Source organism: Geotrypetes seraphini, chromosome 11 (assembly GCF_902459505.1).
Source record: "Geotrypetes seraphini chromosome 11, aGeoSer1.1, whole genome shotgun sequence".
Taxonomy (NCBI): domain Eukaryota; kingdom Metazoa; phylum Chordata; class Amphibia; order Gymnophiona; family Dermophiidae; genus Geotrypetes; species Geotrypetes seraphini.
In genome coordinates, this window is record NC_047094.1 from 34,612,712 (window position 1) to 34,639,417 (window position 26,706).

The 26,706-nt window shown below is 42.1% G+C and overlaps 1 long non-coding RNA gene across 1 annotated transcript; it reads left to right on the plus strand.

Moving 5' to 3' along the window:
• The first annotated feature begins 2,045 nt into the window (after window positions 1-2,045).
• Window positions 2,046-26,706, plus strand: LOC117345730. The gene is made up of 3 exons (XR_004536497.1): window positions 2,046-2,179; window positions 24,218-24,432; window positions 25,871-26,706. It is a non-coding gene; the product is annotated as an uncharacterized LOC117345730 (long non-coding RNA).

Genomic DNA, 26,706 nt, shown 5'->3' on the forward strand with positions numbered 1-26,706 from the left:
CCTGTTTTCATCTTGGTTGCTCTTCTTTGAACCTTTTCTAGTACCACAATATCTTTTTTGAGATAAGGTGAGCAGAACTGAACATAATGCTGAAGGTGAGGTCACACCATGGAGCGATACAGAGGCATTATAACATTCTTAGTCTTGTTAACCATCCCATTTTTTAATAAATTCTAGCATCTTGTTTGCTTTTTTTTTGGCCACTGCTGCACATTGGATGGAAGGTTTCGACATATTGTCTACAATGGCACCCAGTTTCATGGACGCTGACCCCCACCAAGGTGGAACTTAGCATCTGGTAACTATGATTTGGGTTACTCTTCACAATGTGCATCACTTTGCATTTGTCCACATTAAATTTCATCTGCCATTTGGACACCCAGTCTTCCAATTTCCTAAGGTCCACCTGCAATTTTTCACAATCCGCACGCGTTTTAACAACTTTGAACAGTTTAGTGTCATCTGCAAATTTAATCACCTGTATCTCAAGATAAGTATCTGGAGTATTGTTATTGGTGCCATGTGGAAGGGGAAGAGGAAGAAAAAGACATTCTAATAATCTTCAGCAAATCAAATCCCAAAACTTGTCTGTCAAAATCTGCTGCTTTTGAGATACATTATAGACATTATAGCCCATAGGAGATTTTTTATTTGTCCATTTTCTTTTCAGCACTAAACTCCTGGGAAAAAAACTTACACATATTTGGCACTAGTGTTTCAAATAACCATCACCCCACCTTTTTTGCTCAGGGATCATCCTATCAGACATTTTTTTTTTTAGTTAATCTTTATTGATTTTCAAACTTTGACAGTGCAATACAATTAATTGAACATAAAATACTGCATAAAACGCACTATTAACTACACAAGTAATACATAAAACAATAATTTTCTCCCATCCTTCTCCCAATTATTAATACAATAAGACATATGATGTGATTACAATATTATAATTAAGTAATTTAAATCCTCAAAATACATTTCCCTCCCCCCACCCACCCTGGATGTGTAAGGAAATCTAAGAAAAGGAAAGATACATGACCCTATCAGATATTTTTATAGAACCATCTGCATCACACGGTGCTATGGATCGTGTGTATGCCTTCTCGCTCTTCTTCCAGAGGGAGGAAAGTTTATTAAATAACCCGGAGATCAGACCACAACCACCAGAAGACTGGGCGATGATTATAACGTTGCTCATTGTATGCCAATGAATCAGAGCAAAGATGAATCATTAATGAAATACTCATGTTTGTTCTGGAAATTAAGGTCCTCTTTTACTAAGCTGTGGTAGAGGTTTTGGCCGTGGCCTGGGGCACTAAATGCTTCAATGCATATATGAGCATTGGAGCATTTAATGCTCCAGGCTGCGGTAGAGACCTCTACCATGGCTTAGTAAAAGGGGTGGGGGTGGGGTAAACTAAAATAATATTAGAAAGCCTACCAGCATTTTGTTGTTGCTGCTGTTAATGTGAATCATTTTATGCAAACAAAAGTTTCAATAAAAATAAAGTTAAAAAAAAGTAGGGCTGCGTCTCAATTTTATCACAATTAATCACACAATTAAAGGTTATTTATTTCCCATTGCAGCTCCTTGTGACTCTGAACAGGTCCCTTAATCCTCCATTGTCGCAGGTTCAAAATAAATACCTGTATATAATATATAAACCACTTTGATTGTAACTCCTTCCATAAAGAACTAATAATCGCCCTCCTTCCCCCAGATCCAACATATCTCCCTTTCTCTTCCTCCAGGCCCATTATCTCTGTTTTTCATAGGATCTATTCTCTCTCTCTATGTTCCTCCCACCCACCCAGTGTCCAGCATCTCCTCTCCCTACCTTCCACCCACATGAGCAGCGACACAAACTTGGAGGTGTGCAGCACCAAGCTCTTGTGGCTGCTGAAACTCACCACCTTGGCCATAGTGGCCCCTTCAGTTCTGCTTGTGGGTCTGCAGCTCGTTTGCCTCCCCTCCAACACCAGCCTGCCTTAAAAGTAGTCTTATGTTTGTCCCCGGCAGTGACCTGCTATGATGCTTTGCCTGTCCCACTTCCTCTGTCATCACTTCCTGTTTCTGCATGGGCACCTTGAGTCAGAGGGAAAACTTGAGACCAGGCCACAAGCAACATGTGTGCAATGATGCCACTGCAAGGGACCATCAGAAGACCACTTTAAGGTAGATCAGCACAGGGAAGGTGTGATGTTGAATCATGGGTGAGGGTGGAAGAGGCAAGATCACACTGAGGACAAGGGTTGGGAGTGGAAGAGAGCAGAAAAGATGTTTGGAAGAGATAGGAGACCCTGCAGTGTGATAATGCATTAATCGCACTGTTGCCTTCTTTTAACTTGCAGCCCTAAAAAGATAATAGAACATTTGTTTGTCATTTCATGATTTTTACAAAAAAGGGTTCTTTTGTTGAAGAAGATCCTAATGCAAATGATGAAATGTAAACCTCAAACACATCACTTTAGAAATAATTTTTTTAAATAAAAATTGCTTCTGTGTTATATTGAATTGAAAAGGAAAAGTACTGGTAATTCAGAGGGTTTCCTTTACTTATTGCAAAACTGACTCTTCTTTGGTAATTCCACTAAGTCAGGGGTCTCAAAGTCCCTCCTTGAGGGCCGCAATTCAGTCGGGTTTTCAGGATTTCCCCAATGAATATGCATGAGATCTATGTGCATGCACTGCTTCAATGCATATTCATTGGGGAAATCCTGAAAACCTGACTGGATTCCGGCCCTCGAGGACCGGAGTTGCCCATCCCTGGTCTAGAACCTCCTAACAAGCTCTAATGCAGGGATCTCAAAGTCCCTCCTTGAGGGCCGCAATCCAGTCGGGTTTTCAGGATTTTCCCAATGAATATGCATGAGATCTATGTGCATGCACTGCTTCAATGCATAGTCATTGGGGAAATCCTGAAAACCCGACTGGATTCTGGCCCTCGAGGACCGGAGTTGCCCATCCCTGGTCTAGAACCTCCTAACAAGCTCTAATGCAGGGATCTCAAAGTCCCTCCTTGAGGGCCGCAATCCAGTCGGGTTTTCAGGATTTCCCCAATGAATATGCATGAGATCTATGTGCATGGACTGCTTCAATGCATATTCATTGGGGAAATCCTGAAAACCCGACTGGATTCCGGCCCTCGAGGACCGGAGTTGCCCATCCCTGGTCTAGAACCTCCTAACAAGCTCTAATGCAGGGATCTCAAAGTCCCTCCTTGAGGGCCGCAATCCAGTCGGGTTTTCAGGATTTCCCCAATGAATATGCATGAGATCTATGTGCATGCACTGCTTTCAATGCATAGTCATTGGGGAAATCCTGAAAACCCGACTGGATTGCGGCCTTCAAGGAGGGACTTTGAGATCCCTGCACTAAGTCAAGGTTGATGGTTTTCCATGACTGTCCTATTCATGGACCTGAAGAATGTTGATAAGACTGATCTGAGATTGACTATGACAACTTTGGCAGGCTTTCCAAGTTGGAAGGGTGGCCTCGGGTTGACAATTTGTCATTGCTGCCGTGCCTGCTTTTCCCATTTCTACATGTGGATTTTTGCTGGGGGAAACTAGCAAAATAATGACCTTTGGCAGAAGTATCCACCGCTACTGAAGTACACAGCAAACTGGTCCATTAGATTTTGTAATACACTTTTTGCAGACCAACTTTAAGAATTCTTATCAGAGATTTGTGACTGCATGTGTTATTAAGCAACCGATATTTCCACATCAGCCTTACTAGTCTTAGCAGAGGTTTGTGTCTCGGAGAATGATAAAATACAGATGTCCTTCTCTAAGTCAGAGGGATGGTTCCGCTGCTTCAAATCAGTGGCCTACAAAATTGGCATGAAGCCTGTGGCTTGCAGGTTCAAATCCCAAGCAAGGATGACCCAACCTTTTACCCTTCTGAATCAGATAAACATGAAGACTAATGGCAGTGCAGCAAAGCTTGTTGTATACAGAATCTATTACATTTGCACTAAAAACATGAGCGTTACTTACTTGAATATATATACCTATGCTTGACAAGAGAAAAGAGGGAAATATGACAGATATGTTCAAAAGCCTCTAAAGTTGCTGGTAATCATGAGACAAACCTTTTTGCACAATAAGGAAACTCTAAAGCAAAATGCCACAAAATGAAGCAGCAAGAGGGGTGGGTTCAGAGTAGCAAAAGAAAAATATCTCTTTACAAAAACAAAAGGTGGTAGATACATAGGTTGGAGGTGGTAGTGTTCTGCCCCCATTGTGGGCATTTGCTCAGTTAATTGTTTGTATGGCTGCTTGGTGGACTCGGATTCCCAGAGGGCTTTGTTTTCCTGAGAGCATGGGCCCGCCTCCTTCTCCAGTCTGGGGAGAGCAGTGGCCACATTGCTGAGCACATGCCTGGATGAGAGCCTGAGTGTGATGGTGTTGTCCCAGGTTTCCCCCCACCCCCCCTTTAATTCTAATGATCTAACACACCTTAGATTATTTCCTAAGTCTGGAGAACGGTGTCATCTCCACAAGTTGGACACGCCCTGCGTGACCCTGATATGTAACAGGCTTGAACTTCATTGAATCCATCTGACTGTAAGCTGTATGCTTCATTTATTAAAGAAACTGTTCAGTCTATTCAGAGTAGAGAATGACACGGTGACAAAATTCATCACGTCCCCGTCCCCACGGATAACCGCGGGAAATAATCCCATGTCATTTTTTAGTGTCTATTTCAGCCTCAGTCCTTCTACACCAGCATTCTTCAAAGCAAAGCTTGAGGGTCAGTGGTTGTGGCCATTCATACTCTGATTCTTATGTGAGCCAAGGATAATGAAGCCATTGTGACATCACTGATGTGATTGGCTCTTAGGCACTGGTGGAATGAGGCATTATGACATCACAATATCTGCTCTGGATACCAGAGACTGTCATTCTGTAGTGTCTATCTCAACCTCAATCCTTCTACACCAGCATTCTTCAAAGCAAAGCTTGCGGGTCAGTGGTTGTGGCCATTCATACTCCGATTCTTCCCTCTCTCCTTAAAGAATGACATGAAGATGGTTTCCCGTGGTTATCCGCAGGGACAGGAACGGTGATGAATTTTGTCACCGTGTCATTCTCTAATTCAGAGTACTTGCTGGTGACATAAAGATTACAGAATTAGAGATTGGCTGAACCAGGAACCTCTTAGAGTGACCAATATAACTCAGAGGAGTCCTTGCTTTCAGCACAAAAAGCCTGAGACTATGCAATGAGCTGTAGCTGTATAATATGATTTGGTCAGCACAGATAGTAACAGACAAGAACAGAATTCAAAGCAACCAAGAAAAAAAAGAAGATTCCTAGCTGTGAGGAAATGAAGGAAGAGCAGGCAGTTTCTATTGGAGTCTGTGGCAGAGCACCAAGAACAGAACTGGGAAGACATGGCGGACCTCATGGTCGTCATCTGCCAACACTAGGGTTACCGTATGACTCCAGGAAAAAAAGAGGATGGATTGAGATATCTGGATTTTATTTTTATTGAAAGCAATGGAAGTAAAACCCGGATGTCTCAATCCGTTCTCCTTTTTCTGGAGTCATATGGTAACCCTAGCCAATACATCTTTTCTTAGTAATGTTTCTTATGTATAACAATTTTTATTGAAAGAATAAAATAATCAGTACAATAGGATAATACAAAAATACATTCAATACAATAAGAATCACAATAATATTTCATACAAATTTAAATCATTCTTTCAAATTTAATTTCCATATGAATTAATTCAATCTTATCTACACCCCCCTTTAATTCCATCCCCTATCCACTATCTTCCCCTAAATGAAATCCATCACCCTGGATGAAAGTTGACAAAAATAAAGAATTAAAATAAATAACTGGAATGTAATTATTAAACCTAATTTTCATAATAAATCATTGATAGCCAAACTTCGTATTTTTGGTGAAAGATTCTGAATATAAGGATCCCAAACGTCCATCTACATGTTTTTTTTTTGTTGTTGTTTTTTACTTTATAACAATTTTTATTGAAAGAATCAAATAATCAATACAATAGGATAATACAGAAATACAATCAATACAATAAGAATCATAGTAATAATATTTCATACAAATTTATATCATTCTTTCAAATTAAATTTCCATATGAACTAATCCAATCTTATCTACACCCCCCTTAATTCCATCCCCTACCCCCCTACCTTTCCCCTTAAATGAAATCCCTCACCCCGGATGAAAGTTGACAAAAATAAAGAATTAAAATAAATAACTGGAATATAATTATTAAACCTAATTTTCATAGTAAATCATTGATAACCAAACTTCGTAATCGTGGTGAAAGATTCTGAATATAAGGATCCCAAACCTCCATAAAAAGACGAGTTCTTCTAGGTGAATGTACATGTTTAAGGAACTTGATAAGTGGCTTTTGCTAGTTACATCGGCAAGTTGAATTGGAAGCAGTGTATTTTTATTTTGCTTGCTAGCAATTAAACTGTCTGAAAATAAAAGATTCCAGCCTGCCCTATAGAAGTGAAATATCCTGATACATAGACATTATACTTCATTTTAAGACCACTGCCAAGTTTAGAGAGGCACACCTACAGCAGTGAATAAACTATCCATCTGATAATAGGCAGCGGAAAACTGTTTGGTTTGGGGGGCCCAGGAGCTCCGCCCTAGCCCTAGCGGAATCCTGCGGCATGGCCCGTCAGCAGCTCCCGACTCCACCTCCTACCTCCTCCCAGCACAGTACTTTAAATCTTCGGGGCAGCCGCCACACAGCGTCAATGAGCAGTCCTACCCTCAGGAGTAGATTGAAGGGTGCCGGGGCAGGCCTGTTCGTTGATGCTGCACGGTGGATGCCCCGAATATATAAAATACAACATTGGGAAACAGATGGAAGGGCGGGCACCAACCGTCGAGCACCATTTTTTGCGGAGGCAATGGCCCCTGTGGCCTCCCTCATTCTGAAGCTTATGGGTCCGATGCTCATAATGATTTAACCAGATTTAACCAGAAATGGCCAGTGCCCTCTTAAATTGTTTGTTCATGGTTATCAGGTCATTTTCAGTGGCCCTCAACTGGTTATCTTCCCTGAAAATGACTGGTTAGCACCAAATTCAAAAGCAGCTAACTTGTGGGCATTCCAGGGGTGGAGTCAGTTTAAATGCCAATATTCAGTCCCTCCATGCATATGTAAACCCTTAAATCAGCCCTGCTTAAATCACAGTCCTACCATAATTTGAGGTTGAGGGGTGGTAGATTCAGGGGCAATGTTAGGAAATTCTACTTTACGGAGAGGGTAGTGGATGCCTGGAATGCGCTCCCGAGAGAGGTGGTGGAGAGTAAAACTGTGACTGAGTTCAAAGAAGCGTGGGATGAACACAGAAGATTTAGAATCAGAAAATAATATTAAATATTGAACTAGGCCAGTTACTGGGCAGACTTGCACGGTCTGTGTCTGTGTATGGCCGTTTGGTGGAGGATGGGCAGGGGAGGGCTTCAATGGATGGGAGGGTGTAGATGGGCTGGAGTAAGTCTTAACAGAGATTTTGGCAGTTGGAACCCAAGCACTGTACTGGGTAAAGCTTTGGATTCTTGCCCAGAAATAGCTAAGAAAAAAAATTAAAAAAAATAAAATAAAATAAAAAATTTAAATTGAATCAGGTTGGGCAGACTGGATGGACCATTTGGGTCTTTATCTGCCGTCATCTACTATGTTACTATGTTTAAGCCAGTGTTTCTCAACTCGGTCCTGGAGTACCCCCTTGCCGGTCAGGTTTTCAGGATATCCACAATGAATATGCACGAAAGAAAGTTGCATATAATGGAGGCAGCAAACACAAATCAAGTTTATGCATATTCATTGTTAGGGTTACCATATGGCTCCAGAAAAAGGAGGACGGATTGAGACATCTGGGTTTTACTTCCATTTGTTTCCATAGAAGTGAAGCCCAGATGTCTCTGTCTGTCCTCCTTACTTCCATTGCTTTCAGTAGAAGTATAACCCGGATGTCTCAATCCGTCCTCCTTTTTCTGGAGCCATATGGTAACCCTATAAAACCTGACTGGCAAGGAAGTACTCCAGGAACCAAGTTAAGAAACACTGCTTTAAGTGATTTGGCTTATGTGGTCAATGGCTGAATACTGACTTACAACAAAAATGTGGGGTGAAATAACTATTGCCAAAGGTCATAAATAATTCATTAATCAATACTGCAAAGAGTGATAAGGCTGAGCTTTCATTCAAAATATAAAACTCATTTGTGGTGAGACCTCAGAAATTCGTTCCCCAACTCACTATAGGGCAGCCTAAGCTGATCCATTCGGGGGATTAATTTATCAATCACCGGTCAATCACCACTCACCAGCCTTAATGCAAAATCTTATCGTGTTAAAAACAATAAATATTATAAATATTCTGTAAACATTATAAGTGTGGAACTTAGCTTCAAACAGCAATGAAACTTCACAGTTGCATTTGAATATTGACTTAACCAGCTATGTTAGCCAGCTAAAAAAAATAAAAAGAGCATATTCAATGCTGAAGCTCAGAGAGGGCCTGGCCTTGAATATTCAGGAATAATGCCAGCAGCAGTCAGCAAAATACTAACTGCTGCTGGCTGAATATCAGGCTGTTCACCAGCAATTTAAGAATGGGGTAAAATCAACAAAATCTGCCTAAATCCAAGTAAAACTAACATACCTGACTTCAAAATCCCTTTTGGCATCTATGAACTCCCCCGTAAATCACAGGTTAAGAAGGGTAGGATACAGATGGACTGAACTTTCAGTGATGTCAGAAGACGAGCTGACGCTGTGCGAGCAGCAGGTCGCCGTTGCTGCTCATACCCCGAACATTAAAGAGGTACGGAGGAAGGGCAGGAAGAGGTGGGGAAGGAGCAGATGGGGACGGAGAAGAGGGCGGGGGAGGGATGCCACCGCCCCGGGTGCCTCTCACTACGTCACTGTGTGTGTGTGTGTATCTGAAAAATGAGAGTTCGGTCAGGTAAGAGTGTAGGTTCATAGACAACTCGGCGAAAGACAAAGGTGCACGCCGACAACTGAGTGCAAGATGGAGGCGCGCGCCGAAGAAAATTACAGTTTTTAGGGGCTCCGACGGGGGGGTTTTGTTGGGAGCCCCCCAATTTACTTAATAGAGTTCGCGCCAGCGTTGTGGGAGGTTTGGGGGGTTGTAACCCTCCACATTTTACTGTAAACTTAACTTTTTCCCTAAAAACAGGGAAACAGTTTAGTTTTCAGTACAATGTGGGGGGTTACAAACCCCCACACCCTCCACAACGCCCCCACAACGCGGCGCAATCTCTATTAAGTAAAGTGGGGGGGTTCCCCCCCATGACCCCCCCCCATCAGAGCCGTAAAAACTGTAATTTTCTGCGGCGCGCACCTCCGCGCTGCGCTCAATTGTCTGCGCACGCCTTTGTCCCGGCGCGCTTTTGACCTGACACCAAGAGTGTATGAACGCGTATGTCTGTCTGTGTGTTTCTGGAGAATGAAAACATGCATGCATGCCTCTTGAAAGCAAGATAGTGTATCTGTGCATATGTGTGTTCTCGAGATAGATTCGAACCTCACTAACCTCACCGAAAATATAACAGCTTGCATAACGAAACTCCAATCCTGGGCCTTCTCTGTACAAATGAAGCTGAATGAGTCCAAAACAAAACTACTCTGGCTTGGCCCAAAATTAGATCAGTTACCCACGCTCATTCCACTACCTTCTGGTCCCACACTGCAGATCGAATTCTCAAGCAAAGTTGTGGGCATCATTATTGACTCTACGCTTTCCTTTAATGATCATCTCAACTCTCTGGTAAAAAAATGTTTTTTTAGTCTTCACATGTTGTGGAAAGTGAGATCCTGCTTCCGCCAACAACATTTTGCTGTCCTTGTACAATCAATCATTCTTTCCAGACTGGACTATAGTAATTCCATCTATCTAAATCTAACCAAGAAAAATCTTCAAAGACTTCAGCGGATCCAGAACACTGCGGCTAGGTTGATCTTCACAAAAAGCAAATTCGACCATGTTTCCCCGCTTCTGTCAAAACTTCACTGGCTTCCGGTGATTTCTAGGATTCACTTTAAATGTATCTGCCTAATATTCAAGATCCTACATGGCCTTCTTCCTCCCCTAATCCCACTATCCTGGAATTCTTCGAGACCTGACTCTACCAGATCCGCCCACAAACTCAAACTATCTTTCCCCTCGTTTAAAGGTGTCATGTATGCAGGTAAATTAGGGAAATCCTTTTTCTTTAAATTCACTGAAATTTGGAATAACCTCCCTGCCCCGCTGCGGAACCTAGGCTCATTCCAATTATTCCAAAAGCATCTGAAAACCTGGCTTTTCTCCAAAACGTAAAGCTATCTATTTAAAATGTAATGCTAGCTATCCTCTTCATAACCTCTAATTTCTTATTATGTCCTTTCCTCATTTATTGAATTTACCTGTAAACCATGCCGAGCTCTATCTTTATGGAGATGATGCAGTATACAAACTTAAGGTTTAGTTTAGTTTCTATTTATTTATTTAAAGATTTAAAGCCCGCTGCATCTACAGTTCTGCGCGTGTTACATAAGGACACAAAATAATAATAGGATTATAACAATCAATCAATCAAATTATAAATATTGTAGTACCGTAAAGGCACATTAAACTTCCCTCTCCGTCCCAGATGGGCTCACAATCTAAACTACCTGAGGAAGAAAGAATATGAAATTTATAAAATAGGGTATAGAATATAGAATAAAAGAAATAAAAACAGAATGGCAAAAAAGTAGACATCACAAAATAATCTAATAAAAGATAAAATAAAAATACATTTCAATCTATAAAAAGAAGTCAAAACATCGTTTCAGTCCAATAGCACACCGCATCCATCTCCATTCCGTGCAAGGCTGACAAATCGATGTCGGAGGCCGCTCCACTAGGCAGAGTTACGCGCAATGGCCATCGGCTGCAATCCAAAACAAGGGCCCTCCGCTAACATCAACACCAGTCGGCCTTCATTTCAGCTCCAGATCCATCGATATCAGACCAGATCGACGGTAGAGAATGACACGGTGACAAAATTCATCACCGTTCCCGTCCCCATGGATAACCGCGGGAAATAATCCCATGTCATTTTCTAGTGTGTATTTCAACCTCAGTCCTTCTAAACCAGCATTCTTCAGAGCAAAGCTTGCGGGTCAGTGGTTGTGGCCATTCATACTCTGATTCTTCTCTCTCTCCTTAAAGAATGACATGAAGATGGTTTCCCGCGGTTATCCGAGGGACGGGATCGGTGATGAATTTTGTCACCGTGTCATTCGACGGTCCTCTACCACAGCATCGGAACTCTGGCCATCAGATCAGATCAGCGGGCCGACGCCAAGGCAAAACTCCACCCCAGCATGAAGGGCAGGGGCCGACACCATTCTTTCATCAAAGCAGCAGGAAAGAACCCCCGACACACCACTTCAGCGGAGAATTCTATGTCTTTCATTGGGGGGGGTCAGTCTCATATAAATAGAATTTACCTTTGACAATGTAAGCCACAGTAGATACGTCAACTGGTACAAATGTGCTGATGCACATAACCCCCCCGTGGTTTTTAGTGCCAGCCGTGGCGGTAACAGCTCTGACGCTCACAGGAATTCTATGAGCATCGGAGCTGTTACCACTACGGCCGGCGCTAAAAACTGTGCTAAAGCTTTTGTAAAAGAGGGGGGGAGGGGCGGTAAAAGGGAAGATAAATTTTCAGCCTGGGGAATTTACCTGCTAACTATTAAGTTAGCTTGGCAAATTCCTCTCAGAAGCACCAAAGAAAGTTAAATATGATTATATTTAGCGTCTTCCATTTGTGAAGCTTTTTTTTTTTCACATGTATAATTTTATAAATTTATAATTCAAGACACAGTTTGTTCTTCGGGGCTGTTCACCCTCAGCATCTTTGGTTTGTACCAGAGGCAGTGGAGGGTGGAAATGACTTGCTCAATGTTCCTGGTTCTCAGCCCACTGCCCTTAAGCTTCCAAGTTACCCAGTTCCAGGAAAGACACGTTTGCCCAGTCTTGTAGCATTTTGTAATCCATAATTCAACCCACTGAAATCAGTAGTCCTACAGCTTTCTTAATGCACCAGCAGAGGGTTGTCAGAAATCCAGGACGGGCCCAGAATCTCCCTCCTGAATCACTTGGCAGCTGACCAGCTCCAACCATCAAGCTACTCCGTTAAAAAGCATGTGCTTGCCTAGCTAGACCCCATGCTCAGTCAGAAACTACATTGCTGTCACTCTGCCCATGGATGGGTGCTGCACTTTACCCTGATTCTTTTGGAGAGGTTTTGGAGCAGTTTACGTTACATGATAAGAACTTCAAAAAGAACAAGAAGTAGATATAGATCAGCGGTCTCAAACACGCGGCTCTCCAGGTTTTATTTGCGGCCCGCGGTCTGGAGTTCCATCATTCTCTTCCTTTTGGAGCAGCAGCCGGCTCGTTCACTCAAAGCCGCGGGTTGGCGGCTCCTTGCGCTATCCACTTCTGCATCGGAAGCCTCTCTGATGTCACAACATCAGAGAGGCTTCAGACGCAGGCGCGGATCTTGCAAGGAGCCGCCACCCGCGGCTTTGAACGAACGAGCCGATAGACACGCTGCTGCTCCAGTGGCGTACCAAGGGGGGGCGGTCCACTGTTCTCTTCCCTGCAGGGCCGACCAACTCTGGCGGCCCGACGTCAATTCTGACGTCGAGAGGACGTTCTGGCTAGCCAATCGCTGCCTGGCTGCCCGGAACGTCCTTTCCGACGTTAGAATTGACATCGGGCAGCGAGAGTTGGTCGGCCCCGTGCAGAAGAGAAGCAGGGAGATGGCCTGTTCCTGATAGCGGCAGCAGCAGCAGCCTATTCTGCGGCGGAGGTGGCATGGGGGAGGGCAGGAAGGAAGGAAGAAAGAAAGAAAGAAAGAAAGAAGGTGGGGTGGGGACAGGGAGCCAGAAAAAAAAGCAAAAAATGGGGCACGGAGGAAGGAAGAAAGAAGGAGGGGGGACAGGGAACCAGAAACAAAGCAAAAAATGGGGCACGGAATCAGAGAAAGACAGACAGAGAAAGAAAGAAAAAGTTGGGGGAGGGAATGAGGTCTGGAGGAGAGAAAGCATACAGGAGGCTGAAAGAAGGGAAGAAGTATTGGATGCACAGTCAGAAGAATAAAGTGCAACCAGAGACTGATGAAATTACCAAACAAAGGTAGGAAAATGATTTTATTTTCAATTTAGTGATTGAAATGTGCCAGTTTTGAGAAAGAAAAGATAATGAACTTTAAATGTGAGTGCTGCAGAAAAAAATAGAGTACTTGGAGGGCAGCAGCAAAAATAGTTAATGTCTTATTAAAGAAATGACAATTTTGCATGAGGTAAAACTCTTTATAGTTTATATATCTTTCCTTTTAACTGTTAAAGGAAAGTTTTATAAACTATAAAGAGTTTTACCTCATGCAAAATTGTCATTTCTTTAATAAGGCATTAACTATTTTTTCTGCGGCCCTCCAAGTACCTACAAATCCAAAATGTGGCCCCGCAAAGGGTTTGAGTTTGAGACCACTGATATAGATGGAGGACATCCAGGCAGCAATGTCAGTCAAACAAGCAGAGACTTTTTTCTTGGACTTAAGGTGAAATTTCAGGTGTAGAGGATAGATCTGGGAGTCATCGGCATATAGGTAATACTGGAAGCCATGTCCGTCGGCTGGGGGAAATAATCCGATATGTTTTACCAGTATTAGGCTTTATCAAGGATCCCCTTTTTCGTGCTAAAAAAAAACCAAAGAAGACCAAACATACTTAGCTACAGATCAGAGGAAGTGCATATAACTCAGCCAGTTCCTACATATTCACACAGCACACCACTGATGCATGAATTAGCACGCTCTGTCATACCACCCTGGTAACAGTTATCAAACTTGTGCAGTAACAGCGTGAACTAGGTTGCCCGGTAAGTGCTAAATTCACTTTAGTAAAAGGACCCCTTAGCGAGCATTATTTTATTTATTTAATTAAAACTTTTTTATACTCTGGGTGATATTCAAGTCAAATCATGCAAAAAGTAGGGTTTTTAAGACTTCAGACCAGAACCATTATCTTTAGACATCCACTCTAGCTCGTCACATAACCCCAAGCCCCATCTTTGGTTTGGCATGAAGAGCTGGGGGTGAAATCAAGTATGTTCTGTTTAGAGCTATGGACATGTACTTATTATTGTCTTTTAGTTATTCTTATCTCTGTCTCTGTTTTGGTCCCTTCACCTTACCTTACCAGCCCTTGCCAGAACAGAATACTCAAAGCCCTTCCTATCTAACCATAATGACCCTCGATATCAGGCCAGCTGAGGTTCAAACACCCAAAGACTTTTAACAAGATTGTATTAGCCTTATTATTGCTTGAGGTTTGCAGTGGCGCTTCTTTTTTTCTGAGCACATCTAGGAGAATGTTTAATGGGCTAACAGAGAGGATTAATTCTGTAAACCACTGGGCCAAAAATCCTTAGTCTATGTATAAGACACACTAACAGTCAGAAGTCTATCACAAGACTGCAGAAGGTCTCATGCTTTACAGACAGCAGATATGAATAATAATCACAGTGATCTTGTGTTTGCCATCTAAAATTCCTGTAGCTGTTGTCTGTATGTTCAGTCTGTTTGGGGGTTTCTATGTTTGTTTCTTTTTTTTTTTTTGGGGGGGGAATGACAGGGTTAATAGGGCTCTGAATTTTTGCACTGAGATTTCTGAAAAGGCAGAAAACAGCAGAATATTTTTTTGGAATTTGACCATTTTTTAAGAGCATGAAGATTTTTTCCCCTAAATTTAAAATTGCAAGTCGCTAATGTCTGCTAACTAGAAATACTCCATAGAGGGCCACATTAAACTTATCTAGTCATTATTTTCAACCTGACCAGAGGCTATACGCAGAACAGATTCAGATTAGAGAGTTTCACGGGGATAGAAATTTCATCCATCCCCAATGGAATTTAACCTGTATCCACTAAGATCCATTCCATCTCTACCCATCCCCACAATTAGTCTCCTCTGTCCCCACCCGTACCTACAGGAGTCAGAAGTATTATTTACTTGTTTGCATCCCTCCATCCTAACCTCAATAGCCTCTTGTGGTTTTTTAAAGATGGTATTCACTATTCAGCCAATGAGTATTCTAAGCCTCAGTCTGTTATTCCAGCTGCCTCTCTGGGCATTCCAAGCCTCATTCTGGAGCCTCTAGAGATTTTGACTATTCTCTTGTGGAGAAACCTACAGCATCTTCTGCAGGAATCCCATAGTAACTTCTTTCATCCTCATGGGAATCCTGTGGCAACTATTTCCATATCCACGGGAATCTGACAGGTTCTGCTGGATTCCCGCAATCTCCATACCTAGGATCTTCTCAATCTGTCTGCTGCCTTCGACACTGTTGATCCCCGCCTCCTCCTCGACGTGTTGTCCTCGCTGGGATTCCAGGGTTCTGCTCTCTCCTGGTTTTCTTCCTATCTCTCTCGTCTTACCTTCAGCATATGTTACAGTGGATCCTCCTCTGCTGCCATCCCACTATCTATCAGAGTACCTCAAGGCTCTGTCCTGGGCCCTCTCCTCTTTTCCATATATACCCGCTCTCTTGGTACGCTGATCTCCTCTCATGGTTTTCAATATCACCTCTATGATGATTCCCAGATCTAGCTCTCCATGCCGGATATCTCTATGGGAGTTCAAGCCCAAATTTCAGCCTGTCTGTCCAACATTGCCGCTTGGATGTCTCGCCACATCTCAAACTGAATATGGCTAAAACTGAACTCCTTATCTTTCCACCTAAACTCACCTCCCCCTCCTGCCGTTCTCTATTTTGGTGGATAACACTATCCTCCTCCCTGTCTCGTCGGTTCACAACCTTGGGGTGATCTTTGACTCCTCTCTCTCCTTCTCTGCTCAGATCCAACAAACTGCCAAATCCTGTCGCTTCCTCCTCTATAATATTACCAAAATCCATCCTCTTCTCTCTGAACACACGACCAAAACCCATGTCCATGCTCTTGTCACCTTGCGCTTAGACTACTGCAACGTACTTCTCTCGGGCCTCCCACGTGCCCATCTCTCGCCTCTTCAATCTGTTCAAAATTCTCCTGCGCGATTCAAATTCCGTGAGAGCCGCTATTCTCACATTACCTCTCTCTTCAAGTCACTTCATTGGCCCCCGTCCATCTCCAAATACAATTTAAACTCCTCTTGCTGACTTACAAGTGCATTCACTCTGAAGCCCCCTAATATCTCTCTTCACTTATCTCCCCCTATGCTCCTCCCCGTGATCTCCGTTCGTCGGGCAAGCCCCTTTGATCTGTACCCTTCTCTTCCACTGCCAACTCCAGACTCCGTCCCTTCTTTCTTGCGGAGCTGTATGCCTAGAATAGGCTGCCTGAATCAATACGTCATACTCCCTCCCTAGCAGCGTTCAAATCCAAGCTAAAAGCCCACTTTTTTGAATCTGTTTCTAACTCCTAACTCCCACTCACTGCTGTCAGATACCTTTACCCACTGTATCATTTCCTCTACCATAATCTCCCCAACTCCGAAATGTCCTGACTAAATTAGATTGTAAGCTCTTCTGAGCAGGGACCGTCTATTGTATGTTAAAATGTACAGCGCTGCATACGCCTTTCAGCGCTTTAGAAATAATAAATAGTAGTAGTACGGCTCCAGAAAAAAGGAGGACGGACTGAGACATCCGGGTTTTACTTCCATTGCTTTCATGGGAAGTAAAACCCAGATGTCTGAAGCCGTCCTCCTTTTTCTGGAGCTATATGGTAACCCTACCCTAAGTTATATAAAGTTTGGAAGCCCCTTGTTAATAACTTACAACATAATGTATACCATAGACACAATACATAAATATAATTTTTAAAAAAACTTTTAGCATATATGGATGGATAGATAGATAGATAATGCTGACAAAATTAGTCATTTGGATCACTTTTATTAATATAAGTAATAATGAAATTGCTTGCAAAATCAGAAAACTGGTAAGCCTGAAAACACCCCAAAACAAGGGAAAATAAAAACTAATAAAGAAACACTTTCAAGAAGCAACATTCCCCTTCCCCTCTTGTTTTATCCCTCCCCTTTTTCCTTCCTTTTATTTTTTATTTACATAATGTGATTAAAAATCTTCCTCTCCCCCTTTTCCCTCTCGTCATCTACCCGTTTCAATTATGTCCTTGTCTTGGCCTCAGTCCCTCCCCCCCATTTTTTTTTTCCAATTTATTATTTTCTTTAAGCAATTATAAATATTTTAAATATCTTTTTAATTTCTATTATTGTAAACCGACCAGATACTTTTTTTTTTAATTTATTTATAAAATTTACACATTTATTATCAAGCATATCATCTTGTACAGAAAGTGAGATCAAGAAAACATAATAATATTATTTACTCTCAAACCTGAAAGTAATTCAAAAATAATAAACTTAACTAAACATCCTAACTTAATCACACACTAGTCCTCAAATTAGGATCCAAGATTAACGATAAGAGTAGAAATTAAATTAAAGTAAAACATTTTACCAAGAAAAATCACTTAAACTACTACTGAGAAGTGAGCTAATTATTATCACAATGGTACAGATGGTTCTACAGACTCAAGACGTTTCGCAGAAAGGAAAGCAGTCAAGTGAGCTGGATCTACAAATACATATTTCAAGGAACGATATCTTATGACACATTTACAAGGATACCTAAGAAAAAATAAACCCCCTATTTGAGTCACTCCTGGTTTTAACATTAAGAATTCCCTTCTTCTCTTCTGAGTCTCTCGCGAGACATCAGGAAATATCTGGATATGAAAACCCAAAAAGTCCTTGGCCCTATTTTTAAAGAAAAGTTTAAGAATCCAATCCTTGTCTGGGGCCAAAGCCACAGTCAATAAGAGAGTGGCTGGAATAGCCAATTCTCTATCTGATTGCTCTAACAAAGTGGAAACGGCCAAGGGTTCTTTCTGTGGTATTCCTTCATCTTCTTTCTTTTGAGGATCCTGATTTCTTATAGGTAAATAGTAAACCATTGTAAGAGGTGGTAAGGCATTTTCAGGTATTTTAAGAATTTCCAGAAAGTATCGCTTTATCATATCTTGTGGAGAAATTGATAATACTTTAGGAAAGTTAATTAAACGAAAATTATTAATCCGAATATTGTTATCTAAAGCTTCCAATTTTCTCTTCATAATTGTATTATCTTTAACAAATAAATCTTGGTTACTCTTAATTGTTTTTAAATTCTTCTTTTCTTCTTGGATATCTAATTTCAGTGATACAGTCTCTTCCTTTAAAGTTTTTATCTCTTCTTTCTGGATTTGTATTTCTTTGTCCAAATTTTTTACCTGTAAGTTGAGGGCATTTCCAAAATTGGACACTAAGTCCCAGAGAGAGTCTAGAGTGACTTCAGAAGGTCTAACAGGAGAAACAAAAATTGCTTGTGTCATTAATAAATGTTCACTCGGCTGTTTTACCTCTCCGGAGCCTTGATCCCCTTTAGCTGGAGTTGTTCCTACCGCCGGTTTTTCTAAAAGGAGTAATTCACTTTCAGCTGTCTTCAATTGCAAGCCCTCCGACATGCTGGCCTCTCGAGAGGAAAACACTTCCTCCTCCGGCGTGCTCTCCTCTCGCGGTGAACTTGCTCCCAGCGGCAACGGCTGCAGGGGCGGTGACCTTACGTCGGGGCTCAGAGAGACTTCTAGCCCAAGGGAGTTCGCCGCGGCACTACTCTCTGCCAGTGCTCCCAGCGGGCGATTCCACGACGAAACCTGCTCACTCAAAAGACGCCTAAAAATGGCATCCACTGCAGGCAGAGGGGTCTCCGAGCGTCGGGAGGCACCACCGACGCTTCTTCCCCTTCTCTTAGGCATTTTTCCGAAGGTAAGCGAGACACTCGTAAGCGTACACTCAGCAGCAGCAAGCGGCAGCCATCTTGGATCCCGACCAGATACTTATGATGGTGGGTATATCAAGCTATAAATAAACTTGAAATTCATGCGCGGATTGCCTCCTGCCCGACCAAAGCAGGCAGCAGGGGGGAGAGATGGGCATGACGGGGGGGGGGGGGTCTAGGGTGTCTTTAATTTACAATCGTAAAATCTGGCAACCCTAAGGTAGAGCAACTCTGGTTCACCTAGGACAGGGGTAGGCAATTCCATTCCTCGAGAGACGGAGCCAGGTCAGGTTTTCAGGATATCCACAATAAATATGTATGAGATAGATTTGCATTGCAAGGAGGCAGTGCTTGCAAATCTATCTCATACATATTCATTGCAGATATCCTGAAAACCTGACCTGGCTCCAGCTCTCGAGGACCGGAATTGCCTACCCCTGACCAAGGACATGTACATTCTACAGTAGATCACCTAATGTCTATGCCAGTGCTTTAATATGACCCAGCTCTACCTATCCAGGTCTAATTTAACCAGTGACAGTAAATGTTTAAAAAAAACATTGATTGCCGCCGGCTGAATATCGATCCAAGCATCTTATTCAGTTCTTCAGTGTGTTGATACTAGCTCAAAATTTTATCACTTTTTCATATTGAACTATCATGATTTTATGCTGCCGAATGAAGCTACAAAAACAAAGAGTGCATTTAGTGAACCGAAGAGGCCTTCTGGAATCGAGGCAATTCTTCAGGAAAATAATGCCTTCAGTGTGAGACATGGTATGTCTTGAAACAAGAGGCGACTTTTGCAAAAGATGTCATTCTCTTATGCAATTTGCTCCTTGGTCTACAATGTCCGTTACCACATCTAAAACAGTTCCGCAGTTAAAGAGATTATTGCATGGTAAAAGAATCACAGTGCAAGCTTTCAGTTTTGAAGAAATCCAGCATCTTGCCGCTAGCACAATGTGCTGCTTTCTCATTAACTGGTATGTGAAATGCTTTTTGTCATTTTAACTATAAAAGTCAAGGATATTTTGTAAATATCGGTTTATTGGCATTTCACATGTATAACAAATTAAAACGATGATCTCCCCACCCCTCTCTCTGCTTTAGTAAAAGCTAAGGGACATCGATGGCGTACTGCTTTCTGCATGATTGGCCTTTTAACTCAAAATCTTTTCCAGGGGTGGGTCTTGGGTTCATCCCTGAACATTTTAATCCATTCCTTTGTTATTTCATGCATAGCTTACTGTAATCTTCAAAATCAAATGGCTTTAATATATACTATTTGTGAGTGACGGCTATAGTCAGTCAATAATCAATACAGTTCATGCCACACTCTATTATATTTAGTTATTATCAGTACCACTTTTGAATTTATAGAAATTTTCATTCATCTCATATAATATTTCATCTTTCCATAGTCCTTGTAGAGTCATTTCATCAAACTTCTATGGCCTCAGTGGCTACACTTGAGAGTTCCCGTTGCCTTTCTTACCCGCGCTGCTTGCTTGTCTTACTTTCCGTTGATGGGGATGGGGCTGCGTTGCTGATTGGGGGGGGGGGGCGTGTTGCCAATCGATGCTGGAGGGGCCCATCGCCGTTTGGAAAAAACAATATTGATGCCCTCCTTCATCGGGCCCCCCTAACCATTTCAGGCCCTAGGCACGTGCCTACTAGGCCTATTGGTTAATCCTACCCTGAGAATTGCCACTGTTGGGTCAGACCAGTGGTCCATCGTGCCCAGCAGTCCGTTCCCGCGGCGGGCCGTAGATCATAGACCAGTGCCCTGAGTCTAGCCCTACCTGCGTACGTTCTGGTTCAGCAGGAACTTATCTAACTTTGTCTTGAATCCCTGGAGGGTGTTTTCCCCTATAACAGCCTCCGGAAGAGCGTTCCAGTTTTCTACCACTCTCTGGGTGAAGAAGAACTTCCTTACGTTTGTACGGAATCTATCCCCTTTTAACTTTAGAGAGTGCCCTCTCGTTGGAGAGGGTGAACAACCTGTTTTTATCTACTAAGTCTATTCCCTTCATTATCTTGAACGTTTCGATCATGTCCCCTCTCAGTCTCCTCTTTTCAAGGGAGAAGAGGACGAGTTCCTCTAATCTCTTACTGTACGGCAACTCCTCCAGCCCCTTAACCATTTTGGTCGCTCTTCTCTGGACCCTTTCGAGTAGCAGTGTGCTCTTCTTCATGTACGATGACCAGTGCTGGATGCAGTACTCCAGGTGAGGGAGTACCATGGCCAGGTATAGCGACATGATAACCCTCTCCGATCTGTTTATGATCCCCTTCTTAATCATTCCCAGCATTCTCTTTGCCCTTTTAGCCACCGCCGCACATTGCGCGGACGGCTTCATCAACTTGTCGACCAGTACTCCCAAGTCTCTTTCCTGGGTGGTCTCTCCAAGTACCGCACCGGACATCCTATATTCATGTATAAGATTTTTTGTTACCGACATGCATCGCCTTACACTTATCCATGTTAAACCTCATTTGCCATGTCAAAGCCCATTTCTCAAGCATGTTTATGTCATGTTGCAGCTCTTTGCAATCCTCCAAAATCTTCACTACTCTGAATAACTTTGTATCCTCTGCAAATTTAATCATCTCACTCGTCGTATCAATTTCCAGGTTGTTTATAAATATGTTGAAGAGCACGGGTCCGAGCACTGAACCCTGCGGTTCTCCACCATGACGCCTTTCCAGTCCGAGTATTGTCCATTTACCCCCACTCTCTGTTTCCTATCCACCAGTCAGTTTTAAATCCACATGAGTATTTCACCCTCGATTCCATGGATCGCAATTTTTTGAAGTAGTCGTTCATGCGGAACCTTGTCGAACGCCTTCTGAAAATCCAGATATACAATGTCGACCGGGCCACCCTTGTCTATCTGCCTGTTTACTCCCTCGAAGAAGTGCAGCAAGTTCGTCAAGCAAGATCTTCCTTTGCTGAAGCCGTGCTGGCTGGTCCTCATCAGACCGTATCTGTCAAGGTGATTAATGATGCGGTCCTTTATCAGTGCCTCTACCATCTTTCCCAGTACTGAGGTCAGACTCACTGGTCTGTAGTTTCCCGGATCTCCTCTCGAACCTTTCTTGAAGATCAGTGTAACATTTGCCACCTTCCAGTCTTTCGGAATCCTTCCCAATTTGATCAACAGATTGGTTATTAGTTGAAGCAGTTGAGCTATAGCCCCCTTCAGTTCCTTGATTACCCTCAGATGAATGCCATCTGGTCCCTGGGATTTATCATTTTTAAGCCTATCAATCTGCCTGCATACCTCTTCTAGACTGACCGTCAGCCCCGTCAGTTTCCCGTCTTCGTTTCTTGCATATAGCCTGTCGGCTTCCAGTATGTTATGTATATCCTCTTTGGTAAATACAGACACAAAAAATGTGTTCAGTTTGTCAGCGATGGCTTTGTCCTTAGCATTTGTCCTTAGCATTCCCTTTATTCCATGGTTATCCAACTACCCCACTGCTTCCTTTGCAGGTCATTTCCCCCTAATATATCGAAAGAACGGCTTGAAGTTTTTTGCCTCCTTGGCTATTTTCTTCTCATAGTCTCTTTTGGCCCCTCTTACTGCCTTTGGCACCTGCTTTGATGTTGAAACTGGATCTGACTGGTCTAAACTGGTTTGACAGGTTCCAAAACCAATTCTTTACAGATTCTGAGGTTCTGACTGGTTATGTCAGTAAAAGGAGTTTGAATTATATTCAGAAACGGAGGGGAAGCCAATGAAGTGATTTTAGGTGAGAGGTAACGTGAGTATAGTGGCTCTCATGGAATATAAATTGCACTGCATGCATTTTACAGGTGAGCATTTCAATGGGCAGTGGCTGGCAAAATGTGAGTTCATTGATTATTTCAAAACATTTTTGAGTGGCCAGTAAGTTTGAAAATTGGCTATTTTCTGGCTGCAGTCAAAATGGCTTCAGCATATGGGAAAGAGCCGCATAAGAGCATGCTAAGGCCATATGTTCTACCGCAGCTTTGTTAAAGGTCCCCTAACCCTGCTTTCTTATGGTGAGACCCTACCATCAGTACTTTGTGCAGCTGTGGAGATCCTGTCTACAAAAGTATATCGAGAAGGCGGAGGGAAACTAAACTAAACTAAACTAAACTAAGTCTTAAGTTTATATACCGCATCATCTCCACGGAAGCGGAGCTCGACACGGTTTACAAAGCTTAAAAATACAAGAAGAGAGGGGAGAGAGAGTTTACAAGAGCATATGAAAAAGAGGGGAAGTAAGCAGGAGAGATATGAAACTAGTGATGGGGCGTGGGGAAATGCACACACAAATTTCATTTACTACTACTACTTACCATTTCCGTAGTGCTGCTAGATTTATGCTGCGCTGTATATTAAACATGAATGAGATAATCCCTGCTCAATAGAGCTTACAATCTAATTAAAGCAGACTATGGACAGTTGATGTCCTGTCCTTTTGTTTTGGAATAAACAAGTCTGTTTTTTATACAGTATATATATTTTGGGGGGAGTGTTCATTGACCATTCCCACTGCTTTTATGTGTGACTTAGAACACACCCACCACTTTGCTTCTAGGAGGTTTACAATAATATATTAATTTTAAAAAAATCCCATCATAAACCATAAGAAAGGCACACATAACAGATAAACCCAAAATACATGCACATGTAAATAACGATGACTTTCATATTTTGTATCTGAGGGGGTTTTGATGGCCTAGTGGTTGGTTTGTACATTGGGATTTGCAAAAAAAAAAAAAAAAATCTGAGAGGTTTTCTTTAAAAAGACAGTAAAACGGGCAAAGAGTGTTTTCTTTAATCCCCAGGTACAAAAAAAATAGGGCATTTCTCTGGTCGGATATTTTCATTATGAATCTAGGACGTTATAGCATCATTTTTCAGTGATCTTTTTTGAACACATATACTAAAGAGAGTCATGGTGAGAGCCAAGTTATTATTCCGAACAAGAAAGTACAGAGGAACCATGTAAATTACAAGTCATGGAAACATTTGAGGTAAATTCACTATTCAGTGCAAATTGTGAGGCATTCCACATCATAATACAAAGCTATACAAGACAGACCACTTAAAACAAGATCAACAGATTCCTGTGGGCAGCTCAGTACAAAAGAGGTTCTTGTAATCTTGTGGGAAGCTCACAGAAATTCACAACTATGTATTTTGCTGTCTGCACCATGCAGCTCTTACAAAGTGCAAACTACATTAAGAAAATACAAAGTTATTTTTACTGGGCAGTTTTCTGTGGCCTCTTTTATACAGTTATCTACAATCCAAGCCATGGGTCTACAATTTTTTCAGGACTACACCGTCTCCTCAATTACCCAGCAGAAGGTTACCTTATGGATTATTACTGTTCAGCAGCGCATTGCCGTTAAAATTATGGCATTTTGGAATGTCAAAGCAGTTTACTGAGGAAGGAGTCAAAACGGGATGCCTGGTTGGATCACGGCCTCTGCCACTTACCAGCAAAGTAGGTAAGTAATAGAATTACGCTTGCCATGGATGCTGAGGAACCTCGTTCACAGAATTGAATTTTTTTTATTGGGTACATTGAAACTGTTTTTCATTACAACACTCAAGGTTAAGAATACAAAGAATTAAAAAAATTAAAACTATGAGTTGGAGGAGCTTGATGATGTGCAGGGTTTAAACAGACAAACTGAGCTTTAGCTCACAGTTTGTCAATTCTTTACAAATCCAATGAATGGTAAGGTGTTGGTGAACAAGCCAAAAAAATTCACCAATTGTTCCACAGGAAAATAGGAGACACTAAAACAAAGGGCGAGAACTGTGTGGAGTCGATGATCTTGATGAAATGTCTAATAAATAAACTGAGTGCTTTGAGATGTGCCTCAAAGTGACGAGCTGGATCAGTACTGGTTAAGTTGAAGACAACAGAGGGTAGTGGTCAATAGAGATCGCTCTGAGGAGGGTAGTGGTCAATAGAGATTGCTATGAGGAAAGGGATGTTACCAGCAGTGTGTTTCAAAGTTCTGTTCATGGGCCTGGTTTTTAAACATTTTTATATGCGATATTGCTGAAGGGCTGTCAAGTCAGATTTGGCTCTTTGCAGATGTTACCAGAATCTGCAATAGCATAGTCTCCCCAGACGGTGTGAATAACATGAAGAAAGACTTAACAAAGCTTGAAGAATGGTCTGAACTTTAGCAGCTAAAATGTAATGCTAAGAAATGCAAGGTCATGCATTTGGGCTGCAAAATCCCAAAGGAACAGTACAGTTTAGAGGGTGAAGAACTTATGTGCACGACAGAAGAGCAGGACTTGGGTGTGATTGTATGTGATGATCTTAAAGTGGCCAAACAGGTTTAAAAGGTGACGGCGAAAGCTAGAAGGATGCTAGGGTGCATAGGAAGAGGTATGGCCAGTAGGAAAAAGGAGGTATTGATACCCATGTATAAGACTCTGGGACCTCATTTAGAATATTGTGTACAATTCTGGAGGCTGCACCTTCAAAAAGATATAAAAAGAATGGAGTCGGTCCAGAGGAAGGCTACTAAAATGGTCAGTGGTCTTCATCATAAGGTGTATAGGGTCAGACTTAAACATCTCAATATATATACTTTGAAGGAAAGGCAGGAGAGGGGAAATAGAGACGTTTAAATACCTACGTGACTCCAGAAGAAGGTCTTTATTACCGAAACACGGACCATGTTCGGTCCACACCACAATATCTGTACTGTGTATTATATGGATTTACTGACTGACTAAGATTTTTGGATCTATTTATTGACTTGCATCATTTTAATACACATTTCATCAAGATCATCAACTCCACAGTTTTCATCCTTTGTTAAGGTGTTGGTGTACACCAGTACTATCTTTTATGAATTTCAGTGATAATCTCCTCTAATTTTTAAATATTTATTTTTTTATTCTTAACGCTACCTATAGTGTCGCCATCAGAAGAGAGAGATCACTCGAGAAGGACATCATGTTTGCGAAGTTCGAAGGAACCAAGCGAAGAGGGTGACCTGCAATCAGATGGCTGGACACATTGAAAACAACCATGAGGATGATGCTGAAGGACCTTTCCGGAGTAGCACAAAACCAATTTCTTTTTAGATCCGCAATTCACCAAGTCGCTAGGTCTCGAGCAAGAGTCGATGGAACCTAACAACAACCTATAGATTAACAGTACACATTTGAGATATGCAAGGAGTTATTTTTGAATACAGAAGGAGGTTGCAGCATCCCCCAAGTGGGAGCACAAGATATGGAAACACACTAAGCTGTCCAATTATATGAAACAAATATTACTCCTCCCCTCCTTCTCCTCTTCCTTGTCAGCAACCAGGGAGTCATTACTGCTGAAGCAATCTGTCTATTTTTGTTCTTGTGACCTGGATTGGCCACTGTTGCAAACAGAATATTAGGTCTGATCCAATATTGGTGGGTTGACCAGAGGCTGGCTACCTGACAAAAATCCTGGTGTGGGATTTGAACTCAGGTTGTTAGTATAGTAGGCTAACAACTCACTCATTGTACCACAAGGCCAGGGGTCCTTAAAGAAATTAAAGAACCTTAAATTCAAATACCTAGAGTTATTTTCCAATGACACAAGCTTATGGTATAACACTAGCTTTTCCAGAAACAATGATGCCCAGCCTTGCAACTTACATAAGAACAAAAGCATTGCCATACTGGGACAGACTGTAGGCCCAGTAGCCTGTTTCCAACAGTGGCTAACCCAGGTCACGAGTATCTGGTAAGATCCCAAAGAGTAAAAC